The 22,418-nt window shown below is 41.4% G+C and overlaps 1 long non-coding RNA gene across 1 annotated transcript in view; it reads right to left on the bottom strand.

The window, feature by feature from the left end:
* LOC310660671 overlaps positions 1-22,418 on the bottom strand; it is a 365,222-nt gene that overhangs the window by 2,800 nt on the left and 340,004 nt on the right. The gene's annotated exons all lie outside the window — the stretch shown is intronic.

Raw genomic sequence — 22,418 nt, 5'->3', positions numbered from 1 at the left:
TTACTATCTTCAGCAACATCTGGAAGGCTGCAGGTTTCCCCCCTCTGTTGCTATGGAGTATGGTGGAAAACTAAATTTGGTTTCTATTCTTCAGTCTTGCATAAAGTATCCTTGCCGACCCATTCCAGTAGACAGCCTCGTTGGAATTAGCAACCCGAAAACATGGTTTGTGTGCAAATACACATTGATCTGTTGCTGTTTGTTGTTTCAAGGGATATGTGAATACATGGTGCATTCAGTGGAGTGTCCCAGTTCCATGAGCTGTTTTTGCAGGCAGTCATCTGCATGCGCAAGGCAGCCATGCAGTATTTATGAAAGGCAGTTGCTTTCAGGTGTTAAAAGAAATCTGTCCAAGGAGTGTGCATACCAGAAAGGTTTGGTGTTCCATGGGAAAATAGCCCCTGAGTTTCCGATTAGCTGTATGAAAAGAGGTGTAAAAAAAAAGGGTGTGAACTGTCACTCAGCTGCAAAATCTTTGGAATGTGGTGATGTGTGCATTTTTGTGCAGCTCGTTCACGTGTGCGTTTCTAGAATGTGTGTTCATTGTAAGCACATAGCAATTATTGCTCCCAGCTTTTTGTATTATAGCAAGAATGGAGAAGCCGTAGCCCTCTAGATGTGCTCCCAAGTCTCTTCAGCCGCAGTCAGCATGGCTTAACAGTAAGATAAGTTGTAACCCAACAAACATCTGGAAGGCCACAGATTCCCCTTCCCTGTGTGTATTTCAGAATAAATTCTCTTCTCTTCTGACATTGTGTGCTTTGTTTTCTTTGTGCTTTAATGGCCCAGTGCTTGCTCACACTCAAAGCTAGACATATTCCTTACAACTGTGTGCTGTGTAGGTTGAGCACTGTGGAATCGAAGTTCCTCCAGTCACCTCATTTCAGAGCGTTGCAGGTGAACAGTATTTTCAGTCTGAAGTGATGGCACTCAGTTTCATTTATTTGTACTTGCGCTCTCGTTTACTGACCGTGCTTCTTGTGCTACCTCAGGGGGCAAGTCCAGTGCTATAATTCAGAACCACACCCCTTGAATGCTCAAAAGCATTTGGGGCAAGTACCAATTGAACGCAGCGACTGGGTGAAATCCCCTTATCTCAGATGCAATTTAAAAGTGTCAGGCAGCAGAGCATGAACAATACAGAATGTTAGCTACAAAAATATAAGTTCCTTGTCTCTGCCTTTTTCCTTATGGGCATTTTTTAGGAAAAGCTCTGGAATTCTTTCTAAAGTGGTGTGTGTGTGTGTGGATATAGTTTATTTTCCCTCTGGCTTTCTGTCCTTTCATCTAGTTGTACTTTCATTACTTTGGTTCCTTGCCCTAGAGGCCCAATCACAATGCATTTAGCTCAATCTTCAGTTTTTTAAAAAATAAAAGAGCAAGCAAAACAAAACCTGGCTGTCAAAAGGTGGCAGGTGAGTTTAGAAATGGCCTACATTCTTTAAAGAAAACATACTTTCCCCTTCACTGTGGGCAGCTTCTCTCCCCCACCCCCACCTTTTGTTTTAGTACTAGGCCAAGCCCTTTTTCTGGTACCCCGGGGGGGGGGGGAATCTTGTCTATAGCACTCTATTTCACCCTTCTTTCCTACTGACTCATGTCCATGGTGAAGTACTTAAGATGCTTTGAAGCTGAAGGCAATTGACATCCTCCTAAGATGCTATTAAGCAAAAGAGATGGGCTGCGTAAAAACTTATTTGGTCCATTTTTTAAAAAACCTACATCTTGTCTAGGTCTTTAAGCTCTTTCATTTTGACTGTACCTTTAAACACCCCCCCACACACACTTTCTGCCCCAGCAATGGAGAACCACAGGGTGTTTCCTTACATCTATTTCTGATTATGTAAAATAAGCCTGTATATTCAACACTGTGGCAAAGAAAGCCGGTTGTGGCAGAGAGAACTCTGTTTGGCTCTTCCGAAAAGTTCACATAATAAAGTTCTATAAATACCCTTTGTGATTGCTGACTAATAAAAGAATGGAAAGAATACGAGAATGAAACCCACAGGGCATCGAAGAAAACTTGGAGGCCGCCCCACCCACCACTAGAGAGATGGAAAGCTCCTCTGTAGATTTTGTGGCACAGTGTTCCATAATCCTTCCTTGTTATCACACAACACCAAATCAGAAGTGAGACATAAAAAGAGAGAGAACTGGAAAGCGAGTGATAAAATTGCTGTAAATTGCCACATAGATCAAGGCGAATTTAACATTAATTGAATTCATTTCCTTTGTTTGCTGAACACTTCACAATGGATGAACAAACACAAGCACACTTGTACACAACATTTGCTCTTATCTGCCTCTTTTAGATATATTTCATTGCCTCACCTGCCTGAGGGCCCTTTAATGCAGACTGCAGTTCCATACCTATTTCCACTTACCTGTGGGTAAGCTGCACTGGAAATAGTTCTAAGCAGGCATGCATAAGATTGCATCAAGAAAGCACGATCCATTTATTGTCTTTTATTCCTGGGGCCTGATCTCTTAAGGCAGAAAGAGGGAAGCTGTGGTTCTCTAGGTACTTATACTCCAGTTCCCATCAGTTGGTGCCGGCACAGCCAATGGTCACAGATGATGGGAGTTGTAGTCTTACACCTTTCTCATCTCTTCTGTAGGGATAGATTGCAAATCTCACATAATGACGTGAAAAATAGTAGCTACTTTAAACGGATGCAGGCCGTGGCCAAAGGACCTGCTCCTGTTTATTTTAGTGCTCCTGCAGTCTTTGGATGTAATAATAATTTAAAAAGAGGACCAGTTCACACCTGTGTCCCTTGATCCCTGTATTGCAGCTGGTTTGTGGATTTTATGTTTGAATGAGCCCTCTCCAATCTAACATCACAAGATTTCCATGTTGCAGGATGTCATTTCAAATGCAATCATTGTCAGTGCCATCTGTTGGCACATTCAACAGCAAGTCGTTTAAATTATGGGAGCTTGAGTGATGTACACGTTCTGTATTGTTTGAGCACAGTAGAGTCACCCTACTTCCATCAGAGTTTTTTTCTTCTAAAAGAGGTCCCTTCCTGCTACAAATGCCTCCATTGAAGACAAAGTGAGCATCTGTTAGGTTTTACATGGCTATGATGCATCTACTTTCTTTCAGCAGGTGAGAAAAGTGAAAAGATAAAAAGATACCTTCATGCTAGTGCACTTTTTTCCTCATCATCCTCCAAAAATGGGGCTTCTTGCTATTTGTAGTTACAGTTGGATTGCCCTGTGCCTCCCATTCTCTGAAATTTTATTTCACAGGAACAGCTCTCATCAAACTTCTCGGGTTGGTTTACTGGAAACTAGGCTTCAGAACTAAATCAACGGCAATGGATAATGTTAACTGTCCCCAAAACAAACAATTTCATGAGCCTCCACTTTACATTGAAGCTGCAAACTATATATATATAGGTTACACTGTAAAAACAAAAGCCCTCAGTTGTTCTTGGAACATGTACTGTGAGGTAATATGAAGCAGCTGTCCTCAACCCCACCCCAAAGTCTTTAAAGGTGTATCCTTAATACAGCATCAAACAAATGTTTTGGCAACATCCCACTTAAATAATTTCCCATACAAATTTAAGCTTTAACATACATGAAGCTTATACCATCAGGGGCCATTTTGTCATTTATGACTATTCCAGAATGCATGCATAGCTACAGTAATGCATAGCTATTCAGTATCATATTTCCCCTAGAGAAATTCCTACTCCAGGGATAGCCAACACAGTATTTGTCATGTATTCTAACTCCAACAGCCCCAACTGTAAAGGATGGTGGGCATTTCCATCCAAAAATATCACCCCCTCCCTCTGCCCCTTATGAAATGCTCTCCCTTAAGAAGCTCACCAGATGTCTGCATAAACATCAGTTTTCAGGCCAGCTGAAGACCTTCCTTTTATTTCAGGACTGCAAATGGTTTTAGCACTTTTGTTGCTGTTCCCAATGGGTATTTTTTAGTCTGATCCATTTTAATGCTTATGCTGGTGGTTCTCATTATTGTGACAATTATTTTTCTAGCGGTTTAGCAGACACTGCAGTGGTGGCTCCCCCCCCCCCTTTTCCTTATATTTAATTGATTGCCATTGAAATGTACTGGTGTCAGGGGCTGGACTGAGGAGGAATAGTGGGGGCTCCCCTCCCTTCTCCCAAACCTTCCCGAGAACAGGAGGACAGTATAGATTTAGATCAGTGGTTTGCAGAAGGGCATAGTTCAGAGGCTGCAGAGGGCAGAAGCTGGGAAATATTGGAAGAGGAACAGCAGGAAGAAGTAGAAACACCAGGGGAGAGACAGCTGACAGACTCAGTGTCCTTGGAAAGCATTCCTGGACACACACCCCTTCTTTCAGGACCAGAATTGAGGGTAGTAGAACAGAGATCTCAGAGGCAGAAGGCTCAGATTAGCAGATACAGGACTGACATAGAATACGGGAGACGAAGGTTGAGGTGGGACTTTACTTGGAGCAACACCATTTCTAGAGTGGGACTGCATTTCTTTGTCTCTGGTAAGAGAAGACAGGAGTGCCTGGCATGCTCTGGTCCATGGGGTCACAAAGAGTCGGACACGACTAAACAACAACAAAATTGGTGAGAACTATTCTGGACCATAAAGAAGGCTGATCGCCGAAGTATTGATGCTTTTGAATTATGATGCTGGAGGAGACTCTTGAGAGTCCCATGGACTGCAAGAAGATCAAACCTATCCATTCTTAAGGAAATCAGCCCTGAGGGCTCACTGGAAGGACAGATTGTGAAGCTGAGGCTCCAGAGAAGAGAAGCCTCTCTGGAAAAGACCCTGATGTTGGGAAAGATGGAGGGCACAAGGAGAAGGGGACGACAGAGGACGAAATGGTTGGACAGTGTTCTCGAAGCTACCAGCATGAGTTTGACCAAACTGCGGGAGGCAGTGGAAGACAGGAGTGCCTGGCGTGCTCTGGTCCATGGGGTCACGAAGAGTCGGACACGACTAAACAACTAAACAACAACAGCATTCTTTCTTTCTTTTTTATCTGCTTCTTTGCTGCCACCAGGGGAGGGATCTTATTCCCCGAAGCCTGACAACTGGATTTTTTTAAGTTAAGCCAATTTGAGACTTGCTTTAAGGCAGGGGGCGGGACTGAATTTCAAGGACTTCCGCTCCCCATATGAACCGGCCTGGAACCTGCAATCATCATCTGAGGCCCTTCTTCATGTGCCTCCTCCATGAGAGGTCTGGAGAGTGGCAACACAAGAACGGGCGTTTTCTGTGGTAAATTCAATGGGGCCTACTCCCAGATAGGATTACAGCCTTGGTGATCTTATGGCTGAGTGCGAATTCAAACTTAAATCTTCCTAGTCCTAACCCAACGCCTCTAACCACTACACCACATTAATTCTCATCCTTCTTTTGTATGACAGGCTATGCTGAAGCAAAACAGATCACATTTAATGAAAAGATTTACATGTGGCCTTAATTTATTTATTTTTACTTGGGGGAGGGGATTGTTCAGAAGTGTTTAAGTACTAAGCAAATGTGCTTCCATGTCCAAAGGATGTTGTTTCAGTGAACTATATGTGAATAAAGAGAGCTCTAATTGGAACCATTTTCGAAACCGAGCGATAGAAACTGTCATCATATTCAAACTGTAATAAAGTGACCCTAATGGGTATGTGGTTCACTAGTTATAAGATTGTTTGCTATAGTTATTCATAATGTATAGAATCAAAGGATCATTATTTTCAACTGTCTCTCTCCATTAAAATTCCAGCAAGTTATGTTTATCCATGCAACACAGGCTGTTTCTTATTTCTTTTAAAGACCTTGTTGTGAGAGCACTTGAGAAAGAGAGAAGTGAGGCTAGGAATTCTAGGCTGAATATTTGATTTACCCCAAATAAATCAGTTTAACCCTCCCCCCAAAAAATACCTCTCCAAAAATACTTTGGAGAAGTGGTGAATTTTAAAGGAGAGTTGTGTTTTGGTTTGTGCATTGTTTCATGAAATGGTAATTTGCGAAACTACAAAAATTGCATTTCTTGAACCAATGGTGAACCTTAACATAACAACATTGACACTTTCCCAAATTTTGCAGTGCATTGCTTCAACCAAAGAATGGCCACAACAATGTAAATATTAGGGGAAAGTGCATTAGTGGCAATAACATACATAAATGCATTCTGTCCAAGGGGAAATTGTTTGGGAAAAAGGCATACATGCTATGCAAAATTGCGTTTAAAATATGCAATACATGTGCCTAAGAACACATATCAATTTTCATACAGACTTTAAAACAGTTTTTCAAGAAACAAATGCAGAAATGGGGAGGACCAAGCTTAAAAATGAGAAACAGAGAGAAACAACTATGTGGATCTATTCATCCCTACTTACAAGCTTAACACATCATACTATTTTCTCCACTAACACCAAAGTATACTTACATGATAAGAAATGCCCATCTGCCCATGAAATACCTGAGTGGAAAGGTAGGATTTCTGCTTTGATTGTGCTGTGCTTTTAACAGAGATGCATGGACCCAGTAGGTTCAACTCGTTTCCCCTATCCCCCTGAAGATCTGTTTTAGATTCTGGTGGCAAAGATGTAGGAATCCAGTGGATTCCATAAGCCTCCAAGTCTTCAGCAATGCAATCTGTGCATGCCCAGAGGCATTTGGTGCCATGGTGGGGCTGCTGTGTTACTGGAGGCTCCCCAACGCATTGTGGAATTCCCCAGTTTCCAAGGAGCTTTGGCTCTGTTGTGATTTTGAAAACTCTGCTTTTCTGCTTGCTCCCTATGTTATATTTAGGCTCTCAAACTAGCAGCTCAAGAATAATTGCTGATGTGCTCTTATCAGAAGTTATTTTGAGAGAGGCCCAGAAACCATTTATTGGTTTTCTGTGCCTACAGTGTGGTTGAAATCAACTTAACTCTTCTCTGCAGGCCTAATGTAAAGCAGATGTGGGGGGGGGGGTTTCTTCCTCGCAAGGAATGAACACATTAAAATCCTCACTATAATGCAACATATATAGCACTGCTAGATTAATACTCTTGCCTGCCAGATTTGTAGCTTTGATTCTCCCTGATTTTGAGCGCTTAGTGGGATTTATTTCAGTGATTCTGCCCTTGGGCCAAAATGAATCAGCTTTTATCTGAGATGATCATATTTTGGCTAAGCCCTATAGCTTTTCTTTTAATAAACATGTAACCTTAGACTACCATTACACACACAGACAATGCAAACATAAGAAATCCAATGAATTCTCCCAAAACGCTGCAGCCAAAACAGAGCCCACGAAGCTCCTGATAGAATTTGTGCCCAGGGAGATGCAAATAAGCCTCTTCATTACTGTGCCATCTTGGTTTTCCCTGCTTCACTCAAAAGCTTGCTCTTCTTTGCATTTATGCTTTTCGCAAATGTACAACATCCATTAGTCACAGACAGCAAAAGAGCATACACTGAGACTGGGCATATATTACAGACTTGGAATTTCATTCAGAGTAGGCATTTTTAATATAACATTTTGGCATCAAAAAGCATTAGATTGTAAATCAATCATAGAGTTGGAGGGAGGGGGATCTGTAGGCAATCCAGCCCAAGCCCCCATTCAACTGAGGAATTCCAGAGCTTGAGCAGTCCTAAAAGATGGATAGCCAGTTCTTGAGAGAGAGCATCCACCATCCCTCTGGGTAACTGCTTCCATTGTCAAACTGCTCTTCCCATTAATATGTTTCTCCTCATGATAGCTCAGTAGAGCAGGAGACTCTTAAGTTGTGGGGTTGAGCCTCACATGGGGCAAAAGATTCCTGCATTGCAGGGAGTAGGATTAGAGGACCCTCGTGGTCCCTTCCAACTCTGCAATTCTATGTTCACCTGAAATCTGTCCTCCTGTAACTTTGTGCCCATCGGATCTAGGCCTGCCTTTTAGCCACGAAGGTCTTAATTTACAGAAGCTAAAGCAATGGCAAAATGTTGTCCGTTCTTGTCTTGCTCATCTCCACAGCAAACTCAAGAAGAAAGTTCAGAAAGCTGAAGCCACCTATTGATTTTTGGTAGCTGCGTATGGATTTGAGCACAAGTCTCCCTGAAGAAAGTCAAATGTCTTATCGACTATCGTCTCTCAAAGAATTACTAAGGAGAGCCATTTTTAAACGTTGTTGTTGTTATTATTTATTGAATTTATAATTCTGGTACAACTCAACAAAGCATTATATTACAGCAGACTAAGAGATCTACGCAAATAGTTTGAATTAGGTATCAGATTCTTAACAGGCCCAGCAAGAAGAACAAGTCTGGTTGAAGAATCAGCATGGTTTCTGCAAAGGTAAGTCTGGTCTCACTAAATTTCAAGTATTCTTTGAGAGTGTTAGTAAGCATGTGATCCAGTGCTTGGAATTTTGGAAATACTTTGGATAATGTTTATCCCCAAAAACTCTTGAATAAACTTAAAAGTAACGGAACAAGATCTGCTCAAGATATTTTGCTGCCTGAGGCAAAGGGACACCATGCTGCCTTTCCCGTTCTGTGTATAAACAGTGGCCAGTTTGGCAGCGGATTTTTCTTTAACACTAGCAGTGAGACTGAATCCATAACTCGAGAGCAGCTGCACTCGAGAGCAGCTTAGGGCACTTAGGCAGGCCATGTGGCTCATGCAGCCCTGCTCCATCTCCACGTCAGCATTTGCCACCTCAGCATTTGCCTAATGATAGGGCAGGTGCCCTGCCCAATGACAGTCAAGGCCTATCCACATTGATGACTTTGCTAAGGGTGGCAATAGAGGGACTGCTGATGGCAATCAGAATTTACTGCATGCCATGAACTGGGCATGCTGTTTTCACTTAGCTGACATTAAAAGGGTTTTCTTTCTTTTTTAATCCAATGGATTTTTTAATTTTTTACTCTTTTACAAACTTCTGGTAACCACTATCCTTGGCAGAGTCAAGCCAAAGCTGTGCAGATGAAAAGAGGCATATCCCATTACCCAGCCAACAAATCCTCCAATCGTCCTCAAGAAATTCGAGTCGAAAGCTCTTCCTTTCCAATCGGGCTGCTGTTACAACTTGCTTGCTTACCCGGAGCCATGCCAGAAGTAGTGTCAGCGGGACAGAAAGCCGTTTGATCATCATGTCACTTGTAACTGGTGCATATTAAACCGCTGCACTGCAGGGAGACTCCCTTGCTTGTCGTGAATAAACCTATTGTTTTCTGTTAGGTTCGCTGCGTCTTGAGTGTTCCCTGTCATCGGCAGTTTCTCCATGTACTAGTCAAGGATGGCTGTGACTGACAGTCAGTCTAATCCTCTGCCTAACTCAATTCCCACTCCTACCAAACAGACTGAATGAGTGGCATCTGTCTGTACTAGTAAATGTCGTGCCAGGAGAAATGCTTTTATAACTTTTGTGGCAACCTCCTGCTGCTTGAGTTTCACTTCATTATATAAAGCGGAGGCGGGGGGAAGTAGGATTCCTTCAGGGATTGGTTTGGAAAGGGAGTGAATAAACACTATAGACTCTGATCTGTCAAGCCTTCCCCCCACCCCCAAACTTTCCTGGCATGGATTCAAGACCTTTTGCTGAGGAAAGAGTTGAAGACAATATTCTGCTGTTGTCACTGGGGTGGGGGTGAGGACTGTGCTACTGAGGAATTCAAAGGCCGTACATTTCATAAAAGAGGTGATCAACATTGCTTAAAAACCAGATTGTATTATTGGAAAACCAGACTTGACATTATGCCCTAATTTACCATTTTTAATAATAATAATTGTAATAGTAGTAGTAGTAGTAGTGAGCAAGTGATCAATGAGTAAATGGCCAGCAAGTACATAGACTCAAGGGCATCCTTGAGAACTTCTCCTGGCATCCACAAAACCTCTGAGCACCCCCTTTCCCTCCTCACTGTTTCTTCTGTTATGAGGTGGGCAGGGACCATTTTGTTACCCTTGAAAAGTACATAGAGTTGAACTGTGTAGAGCGACACACTTTCCCACTTCCTGTTTCAATTCCATGTGGTTTTCTTATCTCAGACCAACTCCTGAGCAGTTGCATAGAATGTGGAGCAACTGAGAGGGTAGAAGGGAAAGAACAGCAAGCTGGGAGACCGAGCAGAGGGGAAGGGAGGTGCCAGGGTGGGGAAAGGGAAGAGGTGGTGCCACGGGTCCAGAGGGAGATAAGATGCATACACAGAACTTACCCTTTTAGATTCAGTAAAATATATTTGAAATTGCATCCCTCCCCATGGGTTCTCATCCCAGCTACCATCAAACCACAGAACACATCTGACTCCATTGACAGAATCATAACAAATCACATAACCAGTTGGAAGCACTAATGCTTCTGAATACCAATTGCTGGAAACTATGGGAAAAACTCTTGCAATATTGGAACTCTTTCTGCACATCATTACATGTATTTGTAACAGTGTTCTGTTGCTCCAGAAGCGGTTTAGTCATGCTGGCCACATGATCTGGAAAGCTATCTGTGGACAAATGCCATCTCCCTCGGCCTGAAAGTGAGATGAGCACCGCACCCCATAGTCGCCTTTGACTGGACCTAACCATCCAGGGGTCCTTTACTTTTACCTACCTTACATATATAAGATATATACAACCTATCCTTACTGAATTATGTAAAAGCATTTTTATGGAGTTACTATACACAGACTGTAGCCAGTTTGGAAAGCCCAAATACCCTCACAGCTTATATTTTCCAAGATAGTAAAGCATTAAACAATGTGCCCAGTTATCTTGCCAAAACATTTTTTCCTTGGGTTCTCAAAAGTTTGGAAAGTATGCAAAATGAATAAACATGCAAACTTTTTATTCAGAAATGTATACAGTTTCATGGAGATAGATAGATAGACAGATAAAACCACCCCCTTTTTTATCCTGCAGTGAGAGAACATACTGAGTTTAGAATATGCTAAAGTAATGTTTTATAATGTAAGTGAAGCCATTATTTTGCAAGATTTTCTTATAGCAGTTTTCTTATGAAGTTGAATTACTTTTTTTAAATTTCGTTTACTCAGTATGATATAATTCTTAAATAAAAAGGTGTGTGATGCATTATCTTGTTTTATTCTTCAAAGGATGATACAGTGTAAAGCGGGTCATGCTTATCAGATCATTAGGGATCCACAGCATTTTCGTCACATTGTGCCCAATTGTTTGCACCACCTTCTTGGCAAAGACCCAATTCCCTTACAGCACAATCCTGTACAAGTCCCATGGAGCACAGTTTATTTCTAGGAAAAGGTGCATGATTGCTGCCAGAATAGCATTTGTATGAATAGCACTTTCTAAAAGAAAGTTTTGAGGGTTGCCGCCATAAAAATCCAGACACCAAAGTTATTGAGCTCTTTTTCGGAAATCAATCAATCTTTATCACGATGAAAGACCAGACAGCAGTGTTAGCCACATCTGCATCAAGAAGCGGACGTAATTACAAACTCTCTATAAACTTATTTACATTAAAAATAGCACTCCTTCAGCTAACGTCTGTATTCCAGAGAATAAAATCAGTACTCATTCGCCGGCCGTCACTCTCGCCACAGCCTGTCTTGTCCTCGTTGCCATAAAACAGAATTTCGTGACAGGTCTGATGATATCAAGAAATTGGCCAAATAGTTGTTGAGTGTTGGGGGGCAGGGTGAACCTCAGAGTTGTTGAGCTTTTTTGCCTCCCAAAAGGCAGAGTGTGATACTCAAACACACACTTCCTAGTTTCTTTGTTGTACACCACTTTGAGCATTAAAATTTTTTTTGGGGGGGGGGGGGAGGCAAAGCAGCATGCAAATAAACTGACTGACTGAATGGTGGTTTGTTCCATAACTGGTTGAATGAATATCACCTTCCTGAGCAGACGAGCTGAAGTTTCGATTTATTGGGAATAATTTATTCGGAGGCAACAAATCAATTAACACTGGCTATTGTTTCCTGAACTAGCAATAGCAATGCATGCAGTGTGCCCTTTGTTGATGTCTTTCAGATTTTTATTTTTTATTTTTAAAGGGACATGATGTTATCAAGCCAAGCTGCTGGTGGGCAGCTTTGAATTGAGAGATATCGGGAGAAGCGAGCAGAGAGCCGAGCTATTCCAACAACAATGCAGGATGCACAAATGGATATAGACAGTGCACTCGAATTCTTTAGCTAACCCCTCGGGCTTGAGGTGACAACCCCAGAGAAACAGATTTCCCAAAAGGGGGTCTGCACAATGTTTCCCCTCTCTGAAAGAGAAGCAAAAGTCAGGGGGAGGTCAAAGTCAATGCTTGTTTGTTATTTCTCCCTCTCTCTTTAGCAAGAGGGACATTAATAAGGTTGTGGAAATATCCGTCGACTCTAGTGGAAGGATGTAAACGGAGAGAAGAAATATTTAATCAGAAGACTGAAATGGATCTTGCCTGCGGTTTTGAGAGAGACTGAAAATCTACAAAGAAGGATGTCATGCTGAGCCAGAAAGCATTTTCTTCTTTCCTCTCCCCACCCCCAAACTAATGTTTCCTATATTGTAAACATGCTATTAGTTCTAACTAGGGTTTCGGAAAGGTAAGCATCGAAGGCTTAGCTTTCCTTTGGCCTTTCTCTTGCTGAAATAACTTCCACAAGTCACTTATGCAGTCAGATATCTTTTTTTTCCTCCCTGCAAAAGGAGAGTTATTGATTTTTCATCTTCTGAAAGCAATTTGGATTCCCAGGAGGTACGCAACCTACCAAAAAGGCTGTTTTCCCTTTTAAGTAGTCTAAGTGAGATAGAGTTGCCTAATCAATGTTAAGGGGAGAGTATGGAACAGCAAAGGGTTGTGATATAAGAGGCAGCTATTATGTTCTGGAAAGACTTTAAGGGCAGGACAAAATCTAACTCTCAAATAATAACAAAAAGAGATCCAGAGATCTAGACTGCTTGGTACATGAACAGCAATGGATGACAATCCTTGCCTTAATTCATTTTATTCCTCTGGACTCATTTTTTAAAAAATATACAGCAAAAACTTCCACCTTTTTCAAAAAGGCACAATGAAGTCAGATCAATGCTGACATTTTGATGCCGACTGCTTCCTACAATGTGGTCGTGTGAAGGAATGGCCTTGTTCTGTAGTGAGGTCCGTACTCTTCTTTAGTATGGTTTTCGATGAAGCTTTGGAATTTGTATATGTTAACGTAATCCCAAATTACAAACTCATATTGTGTCGTCTGATGGAAGGTCAATGTTAACTGAACACTGAGAGCTATTATGGTGGGGGAACATCAAAGTGAGTGGACTTGGGGGGACTAGGCGAGTTTCCTAAATGTTCCCAGTACATTAAAATATTGACCTGGTACCTCCTTCCCAAAGCCCAGGAAGCTTCTGCCCAGTTTAGGGAGGGAAGCAGGATGCTCCCACAAGCAACGTCAAGATGTTATGATGTCACACATGCAGTGTTGCCCCCTCACACACATACAATCACCCTTGCAAGCTAGGGCCTCTGGTCCTAACTGTTCCCCTACGAAAAATTTCACTACATGCCACCAATCCAGGTATTTCAACACTGCAAGGCAAAAGCAACCCCCTCTGTTGCCCGGTGAGCAAGGGACTTGACAACCCTTGTCCCTCAGGGTGCACACTGCTTATCATAGACAACATTGATTCAGACCTTATGAGGATATTTGGACAACCTATAATTACTAGGGTTGCCATAGGTTGTTGAGCTTTCTTTGGGGGGGGTGATACACCACCATCATTTCCTTTCCTCCCCCTCTCCGCTCACCCCCCAAAAAAACAGTGTCTCCACGTTGTTTATATTGCTTGTATGACAACAAGGAGAAAGCAACAAAAATAATGTACAGTGGTACCTTGGGTTACAGAGGCTTCAGTTTATAGACTCCGCTAACCCAGAAATAGTACCTCGGGTTAAGAAATTTGCTTCAGGATGAGAACAGAAATCATGCTTTGGCGGCGCAGCAGCGGGAGGCCCCATTTGCTAAAGTGGTACCTCAGGTTAAGAACAGTTTCAGGTTAATAATAATAATAATAATAATAATAATAATAATTTATTATTTATACCCCGCCCATCTGGCTGGGTTTCCCCAGCCACTCTGGGCAGCTTCCAACAGAACACTAAAATACAATAACCTATTAAACATTAAAAACGTCCCTAAACAGGGCTGCCTTCAGATTTCTTCTAAAAGTCTGGTAGTTGTTTTTCTCTTTGACATCTGGTGGGAGGGCGTTCCACATGGCGGGTGCCACTACCGAGAAGGCCCTCTGCCTGGTTCCCTGTAACTTGGCTTCTCACAGTGAGGGAACCGCCAGAAGGCCCTCGGCACTCAACTTCAGTGGCACCTCTTTTTCTAAAAAATGGCAATGGCACCTTTTAAGTTGTGGGTGAACATATCAGACGACACAGTGATTCTTCGCACAGCTCTTCTTTATTCACAGGCCAGAACAGAACTGAACTGAAGGGTTCCGTCAGCCTGCTTATATAGAGTTCCAGTGCAATGTAACTGTAACAATTTTCTAAAACTATCCAATCAGTGAATGTCACTTTTGATCCCTTATTTGCATAACTATCTACAGTATCCCCCTGCTGGCCCAGGGTGAGAACTTCAGTACATAACAGCACCCACCTGAGAGGGGCCGGAATTGAGTTCCAGAGAGTTTCGCCTGAAAAAAAAATGCCCTGGTTGTGGTGCCCATGTAGTTCAGGAAAATTAGAAATAGCCCAGACAGGAAACCCTCAGTGAACTGAACCAGCATGAAGAGTGGGAGGCAGTTGCAATGGAAGCATGTGTATTATTAATATTATGTTATTTTATAATATTATATGTTATATATCTCCCCACCCCTCTACCCAAAGTTGGTATAACTGGAATATAGGATTGTTCTACCAATTTCCTAGGTTTCCTCTGCGCAAATTAACCTCCTGTCAATTTTAGCCTCTGTTTCCCCCTGGGGTTTAGATTAGCAAACCTTTTAACTGTCTCCAAGGCCACATGGATAAAAGAGATTCCATCTTGCATTTCAAGATTTATTTATTTTTTAAAGAGATGACTTAACCACCCTTCGCCACAAGGTCCCAGAGCAGCCATATAATCATACACTATTAAAACCCAAAAGAACAATTGAAAACACACCAAAGAATGCAGATCGGCAACAGGGGTGGTGTCACAAAAACCACACAAATCATAAACTAGCAAAAGGCCAGGATAAAGAGGTGTGTCCTCAGGCAATTGTGAATTCATCATCAATAAGAGGGATGAATTATGTGAAGCTGCAACAAACTAGGTGGCCTAGATGCACTTATTTATTATTTAAAATCATCACATGCCCCCCCCCCACACACACTTTTGTAAGCTGGTGTGTGCCTCAGTAGACCATGATGCTGGAGCAATAGCCCACCCTTAACTAAGCAGGTACTGTGAGCCAGTTCTGTTTTGTTTGGCCTCCCCTTCCTCTTCTCCTCTCTGTGACACAGAGTGTAAACTAAGGCCGTAATGTGAAAGAGTCTTGTACAAAGCATCACGGCCTCCTCTGAAAAGAGGATTAAAATAAAAACATGTTTGGGCTGAAGCAAAATTAAAAATAGCCTCTAAAATGAATGCGCTTTTAAAAGTTGTCTTTAGGAGGTTTCATGAAGCTTTTGCTTCTTAGAGCGTTATCTGTAATCTGCCCTGGATATAACCCAAGTTTTCTGAGCTTACTGTGGAAACAGACCATTGATGTTGGTGGGGGGGGGGAGGAAGCTGAGAAGACATTCCGTCTTCATTCTGTTTTGCGGTCCAGTGATGGAGCCAGGCCTCATCCAAACATACACCTGATTCTTATGCTTACTTACCTAGGAGTGAACCCCATGGGAATTATTGAGACTTACTCTTAAATAGATAAGAACAGGCTTGCACTGTCAGATTTCATTCAGTTCTACTTTATTTACTGTCATTATTTTAGAGCTGCTATTTGATTGATTTCAATCAAATTACATTTTAAAATAATTAAGAATACATGTTTCACTTGGAAGGCAGAAGAAATACCAACGAAAGAACAATAGCAAGGGAAACTTATGGAATATGCAGAACTGGCAAAAACTAACAGAAAGACTACATGAAAAGGACAACAAAGACTTTAAAAGAGAATGGGAACTATTTACAACATATATGAAGAGGCAACATAAAGAAATTGACTCATTGGCAGGGTTTGAGTAAATAATCACAACTGCATACAACAAAAAATAAGACTATATGTATTGGGCAAATTTTTTGGGGGGAATACGCAGCGTGAACAATATAGAAATTAAAAAAAAGGGAGTATGAGGGAAGTCTAGGGGAGGAAGGTGGAAATATGAAAAATTGTTAAGGATATATTGTTAGAAGTATACATGGAAAAATCAATAAAAAATATTTTTAAAAAGAATACATGTTTCACACATGAAACTAAGATGCCGCCCTATGTCTGTCTAGTTTTACATGTATATCCCATTCTTTTATCACCAGATTAACAGCAACATATATAGGATTCTGAGGTGGTCCTTCTGTAGTTTAATAGCACACAACAACTGAAAAGTAAATCTAGGAGGCTCACACTTCCAAATAAATGTGGATTTCAGCATGAAACACCCATATTATCTTTCTTTTTTGGCTTGACTAGCTTATATGGTACCATAAGAATGGTTTGCTTCCATTAATAATATGGTTTCTTAACTAATTTTGCTGACTTCTATTGTAGCATCACCCTCGTAGGATCACAGCAACATCCATGTCACTTCATTGTTACTGGTCTGGCCATTCATGAGAATTTATTTGCTAGGCTATTAATCAAAAACTGATGCCAAAATAGGAAATCATAGCTTATTTATCTGGATTGTATCAACAAGAGACATTGCTGTCTCACAGAATATCTACACTAGCAGGAAAGCTAATCCTTATTAATGCTGGCTCTTTCTTTTCATAGTAAATAGGATCTGAGTCTGTTTATATAACCAGGGTCATCATGTTCTATTGGGTAGATAGGCATATATTGGTCTTTCTCTTTTTCTTGCATCATCCTCACGATTGCTTCTCCCAAAAGTGCTGTGACTCCACCCACCCTGTCAAGCCACTCCCACCACCAGAATCGGACAAGTCAAGAGAGAGAACCTGGTGGGTTAAGGGTGGAGTTTAGTGTGCTTAGGAGGTGCAAAGCTCTGGTTATCTAAGATTGCATATAGCTTACAAGTCTTCCACCTTCAAGCAATGCCATCCACACACTGCTAGCAGGTTATCACTGATCAATCTAATCTTTAGTGCGCTTCAGACCACAGCTTTGCCAACAGGAAGAAACCACAAAATAGACTGCAGGGGGAGCAGGCAACGTAAGAAAATTAGCAAATTTGCAGGCAATAGATCCCACATTATATTCATTATATGACCAAGAAAGTAATAATTTTGACATTTGCCCATTATAGAGATGGGGAAGATAGAATCATAGAATTGTAGAGTTGGAAAGGGCCCCAAGAGTCATGTAGTCCAAACCCCTGCAATGCAGGAATCTCAGCTAAAGCATCCATGACAGATGGCCACCCAACCTCTGCTTAAAAACCTTCAATGAAGTAGAGTCTGCCGACTTCTGAGGGAGTCTGTTCCACTGTAAAACAGCTCTTACCATCAGAAAGTTCTTCCTGATGTTTAGTTGGAATCTCCTGTAACCTGAATCCATTGGTCTGGGTCCTACCCTCTGGAGCAGGAGAAAACAAGCTTGCTCCATCTTCCATGTGACAGTCTTTTTTATATTTGAAGGTGACTATCATATCACCTCTCAGTCTTCTCTTCTCCAGGCTAAACATGCCCAACTCCCTCAACTGTTCCTCATAAGACTTGACTTCCAGACCCTCTAAACATTATTTAAACAGAGACCTACTGTAGATGACAAAAAGTGGAATCTTCTTTCTCTGACTTATACACTGATAGGGCTTACATAACCACATCAAACTTATGCACCTTAGGAGCTTCCATCAATGAAGTTGTGGCCTAATTCAACCCAATACCAGTCTCCCGTGTATGTTGCTTCAGTCCTCTCTACACTAGCTGTGGACATCATGTGCCCATGGTGGCAACTGCTGACACCTGGTGTGGGTGTGTGGGTGTGGGTGTTCGTTCCAGACTACCGGACCCCAGAGAGGTTACTTGTAGAACAAAAGCACACTAACAAATACCCATTGGCCCCTTTGAAAGTAAGGTGAGCACCACTAAAACCCATATGACTTCTCCATAATTTCCACTGGAGAGCGGTTTAAAAAGTAAGATAACTTTTCAGCACAGCACTGGAAACAAACATCCTTATGAACTACTGCTGCCGTGAGTGCATTTTGACATTCTTCAACCCAAGCTAAATAAGAACATAGGTGGCCACAGATATCTGATTATCTTTTTCCTGTGTGTGTGTGTTTTTAATGCCAGCAGGGCATTCCACAGGAGAGTGCTCGGAAAACCAAACAAAAGCAGACTGCAGGGTTTGTAGGTAATTAAGTTACAGAGCTCTGAATATCATGTAAGCACTCGCTGATTACACAATGCATGCACTGTGTTCATTAGGTAATGTGATGTGTCTGCAGTAATTGCATGTTCTTGTAGATAGCTTAGAAATCCAAGGGAAGGAGGGGGCGGAATCTCTAGTTATTTGACATTGCGAGAGGCCGACAGTTCGCACTGGACTTCTTCACAATGTAAAAATGAATCTCTGTACAGGAAGTGTGAGCGCCAATGTTCCGTACAGTAATTGTTCTAATCAGCGCAAAGGTTACCTGAAAGAGGAGAGAAATCAAGTAAGGTTATTTTTTAAAAAAATTAAAAAATGTGCACACCCACCGAGCCTCTTTCCAGTCAGAGAAAACCTCAGGCACTCTTGCCTGGAAGAAAGCTCTGAGTCACAGAACAAGCTCTGGCAGGTTCAAATGATAATAGAACAAGTTCGTTGCAGTTCAAGTGTTACGGCTGAGCGGTTTATACTGATCAGAGAAAATACATTGCGGCTGGGAGACAATAAATCATTTTAAGAAGATTTTTTTCCCCTGTAGCTGAAACATGATTTTCACCCAGTTGTCTTTTGGGGTAAACATTAATTCACTTTTCCTTTTTCTAGTGGTACCCAAGAAAAAAACTACGGTATTTAGTGCTTGCTGCATATATTGGCACCTAGTTTTTCTATGTGTCGTGCCTAGTTTTTCTGTCTGTGTAGCTGAATCTGGCGACTTTTGAAGTCCTCAGGCAGGGAGGATTAAAATAACAACCCAAATCTTTTTAATAACTCAGTGCACAGTCCAGTAATGAGGGTGGACCCAGAAAAAATAAATTATGAAATTGCTTTGGAGTAGCTAAATTAATTATCCAGATGTCGTGTAAACGTCCAAAGAAATTGGATCCAGACTCTGGATTGTATCTGAACTAGGACCCTATCATCACCATGTGTATGGACCTAGAAGTCACAGCCAATCTCTCAGTATTCATGTTACACAGTGCTCCAGTCCAGCTGCCCTCTTTTTATATTACTTCTAGAAACACCAGAAATTTCTGATTGTTTATAGTAGCATCCCTAGTAGGATAGCCATCATCGTCATCATCAATCAATCAATTTATTTATACCCTACTTTTTCCCCTGACAGTGCTTCATGTGTTCTACATTGCAGAGGCAGGCCCTCTATTTTTGAAGGGCTAACTGGCTTGAGTCTGGTTTAAAGATACAGAGTGTTAAGAAGGGCCTTGAAATTCCCTATCAACAGTCCACACCTGAGGAGCAAATTATGCTGGCACCCATGTCACCTGGTCACACTTTTCCCTACTGTGGTCAGTTGAATTGTATTTTTCTTTAAGTAATAGCCATCATTTAACAACAACAACTTTATTATTTGTACTTTGACTGGGTTGCTCCAGCCACTCTGGGCAGCTTCAAGCAAAAACTTAATAAAACATTACACATTAACAACTTCCCTATATGTGCGCTCATAGATATAAATTTGTGTTTGCAAATGTTATGCAAATCTCTCCTCTGTGTATGTTCTAACTTATTCTCAGGCATCTTCTGTATTCTTCAATGGCTGGAAATGTGTTGAGTTTGGCAAGAATCTAATCTCCTTACTGGTTTTCAGGATCAATAGTAACATTCTCTCCGTTACGTGACACAGCCTCCCCCAATTTGGTGCCCTCCAGATGTTTGGGACGACAATTCCCATCAACCGCAGCCAAGGCTGGAAAGAAGTAAGTTGGGAAAGCTGATGTAATGTATGAGTTTATGGTTGGAGCACTTAACACAAAGCCCCCAAAGAACAGGGAACATTAAAGTGTGTGCTCCATTTACCTGTCACAAATTTTGAAAATGAAATTATTTTCCTTATGAATAGGAAAATTTTGTTTTGTTTGTTTTTTAAACCAACCTTTGATGCAATTTGCACTGAGGATGGATGAGCACATGACATTGCTGTGCTGTGCGGTTCAGATCCTGGCCTTGTCTGAACTACAATTTACACCTCAGTTAGAACTGTATGTCTTAAAAGTGCTCCCTCGACGGTGCTGACTGAGAGCTTTGCACATCCTTTTTTTCCTAAAGGAAAAAGTTTCAGCTGCCTCCAAATGCACCTGCAGCCATAGGCTATAATTATCTGCACTTCTCAAAAATGCTTTATGGGAAACACGTAGAGGCCTTTGCTGCCTTTTCCTGTCTGTTTTATGATTATAGCAAAAATATAAAGCTGTTAGACTTCCTCTAACAGATGGGTCAGCAAAGCATTTGATGACACTATCAGATGTATCGGGGATGCAATTGGCTCCGGGCAATAGCTTTTCATGCAGTATGAGTTACCCATTTCAGGATAAAGAAAAAGATTCATCAGTAGGAAAATAAGTGTATTCCTTTTGTAATAACTGGTTAAACACTGTCTCCAATTATTGTGGGTTGGAACAAAGACTGAACCCTTTAGCTTGTTCTTGTGGATACTTTCATTTTTCCTATCCATTGGGCATAGGAAGTGAATAACCTTGCCTTATAGTAACAGTGGTGTTAGGAAAAATCAGATGTCAGATTAATTTAATCCAGGAATAGAAGTATGGCAGGAAAAACAGAGACACTATTTCCTTGCTGATGAAATTGTTGAGGGTGACAAAAAAGCAACCTTTCTCAGTGTTTATGGCTGTAAAACCTATTCCCTTTACAGAAGCTGAGCGCAACCACAAAACCCAGGGCATAAAAATGAGGCAGCGTTGCCAAGATCTAGTTGAACACCTATAAGCCAAGGCCAAGCATAACTGTGGTATATTTCAAATTCCAATCAGGGTGCAATCTTGTGAGGTGTCTAAACACATTTGGGGGCACCGCATGAGATCGCAGCCCCGAAAAAGTGCTTCGTGGGGGGGCATGAGATCACAGCACCCAAAATGATCCCACACAAAAAAGGGTTGTCCCATTTTTTTCCAGGAACCTGGAGGATAATCATATGGCAGCTTGGGTTTTCCATGGATTTTGCTCTGACTCCACAGTAAAGAGCAGGTTTTTGCGGGGAAAGCAAAAGGGCAAAAAAAAAACACCAGTCAGACACCAACCGGGAAAGAACAGACCTGTGCCCACAATGTGGAGCAATGGCAAGTATGGATGAGCCCTAACTGTACAGTTCAATAATTATCCAGTAGGCATGAAAATAGATACAGGGCTTCTGTTACCATAGTCAGAGACAAGACTTACCGACAGTGTATAGGAGGGCTGAGTGAAATTAAGGATTTACACTAGGAAAAATATCCCGGTCCTATGATCAGTAAGCATTCCGGCCATATATATTGGGTGAAATGCATACAAAATGGTGTTTTAATGGAAATAGTGCACAAGGATGCATATGAATATTCACACAATTTTTTAAAAAATAAAAGCTGCAGAATGATTTGGGGAAAAAACTTAAATTTGGAAGAATGAGAAATCAAAATGGATAGTTTCATCCATTCTAGTTTCTAAAGATTTTTTGTTTTTCATTTTAAGACTAAATTGCTTCCATTAAACTCTTTTCCAAAATAGAGCCTGTAGGATTTCAGCCTTTCTATTGTCTGGAGCCTGTTTAATTCAGAGACTGTTTCCAGAGCTTTCAGTGAAGAGACAGACAAAAAAAAAGGATGAACATGACCAAGGGAAAGAGAGCTGGTTTTCCCCATGGCCATCCTGTAGGTTTGCCTCTGACAAGCTATGCTAGTTCTTCTGGTTCAACAACCTCACTGAGGTTTAAGGGGTCATACTGTCACTTTTCAGCCCTGGCAGTTGAATGCCATCTAAGAAAATAATGCACACAGCAGAGCTAGATCAAAGGCTTAAAAAAAATATCAGTAGCAATCAGTAAAAATAAAATATGAAAATGACCCTTTGATTATTTGTAGATATATGGAACCTGTAGCATCTTCTGTTTGCTGAACAAATATTTATGTGGTTTCTCTCTGTGTGTGAATAAACTATGGAAGCAGCTCTGGGGTTTTGAAGAAT

The sequence above is a fragment of the Podarcis tiliguerta genome (genome assembly GCF_965153285.1).
Source record: "Podarcis tiliguerta genome assembly, chromosome: 12".
Taxonomy (NCBI): Eukaryota; Metazoa; Chordata; class Lepidosauria; order Squamata; family Lacertidae; genus Podarcis; species Podarcis tiliguerta.
This window is presented reverse-complemented; position numbering and strand designations above follow the sequence as displayed.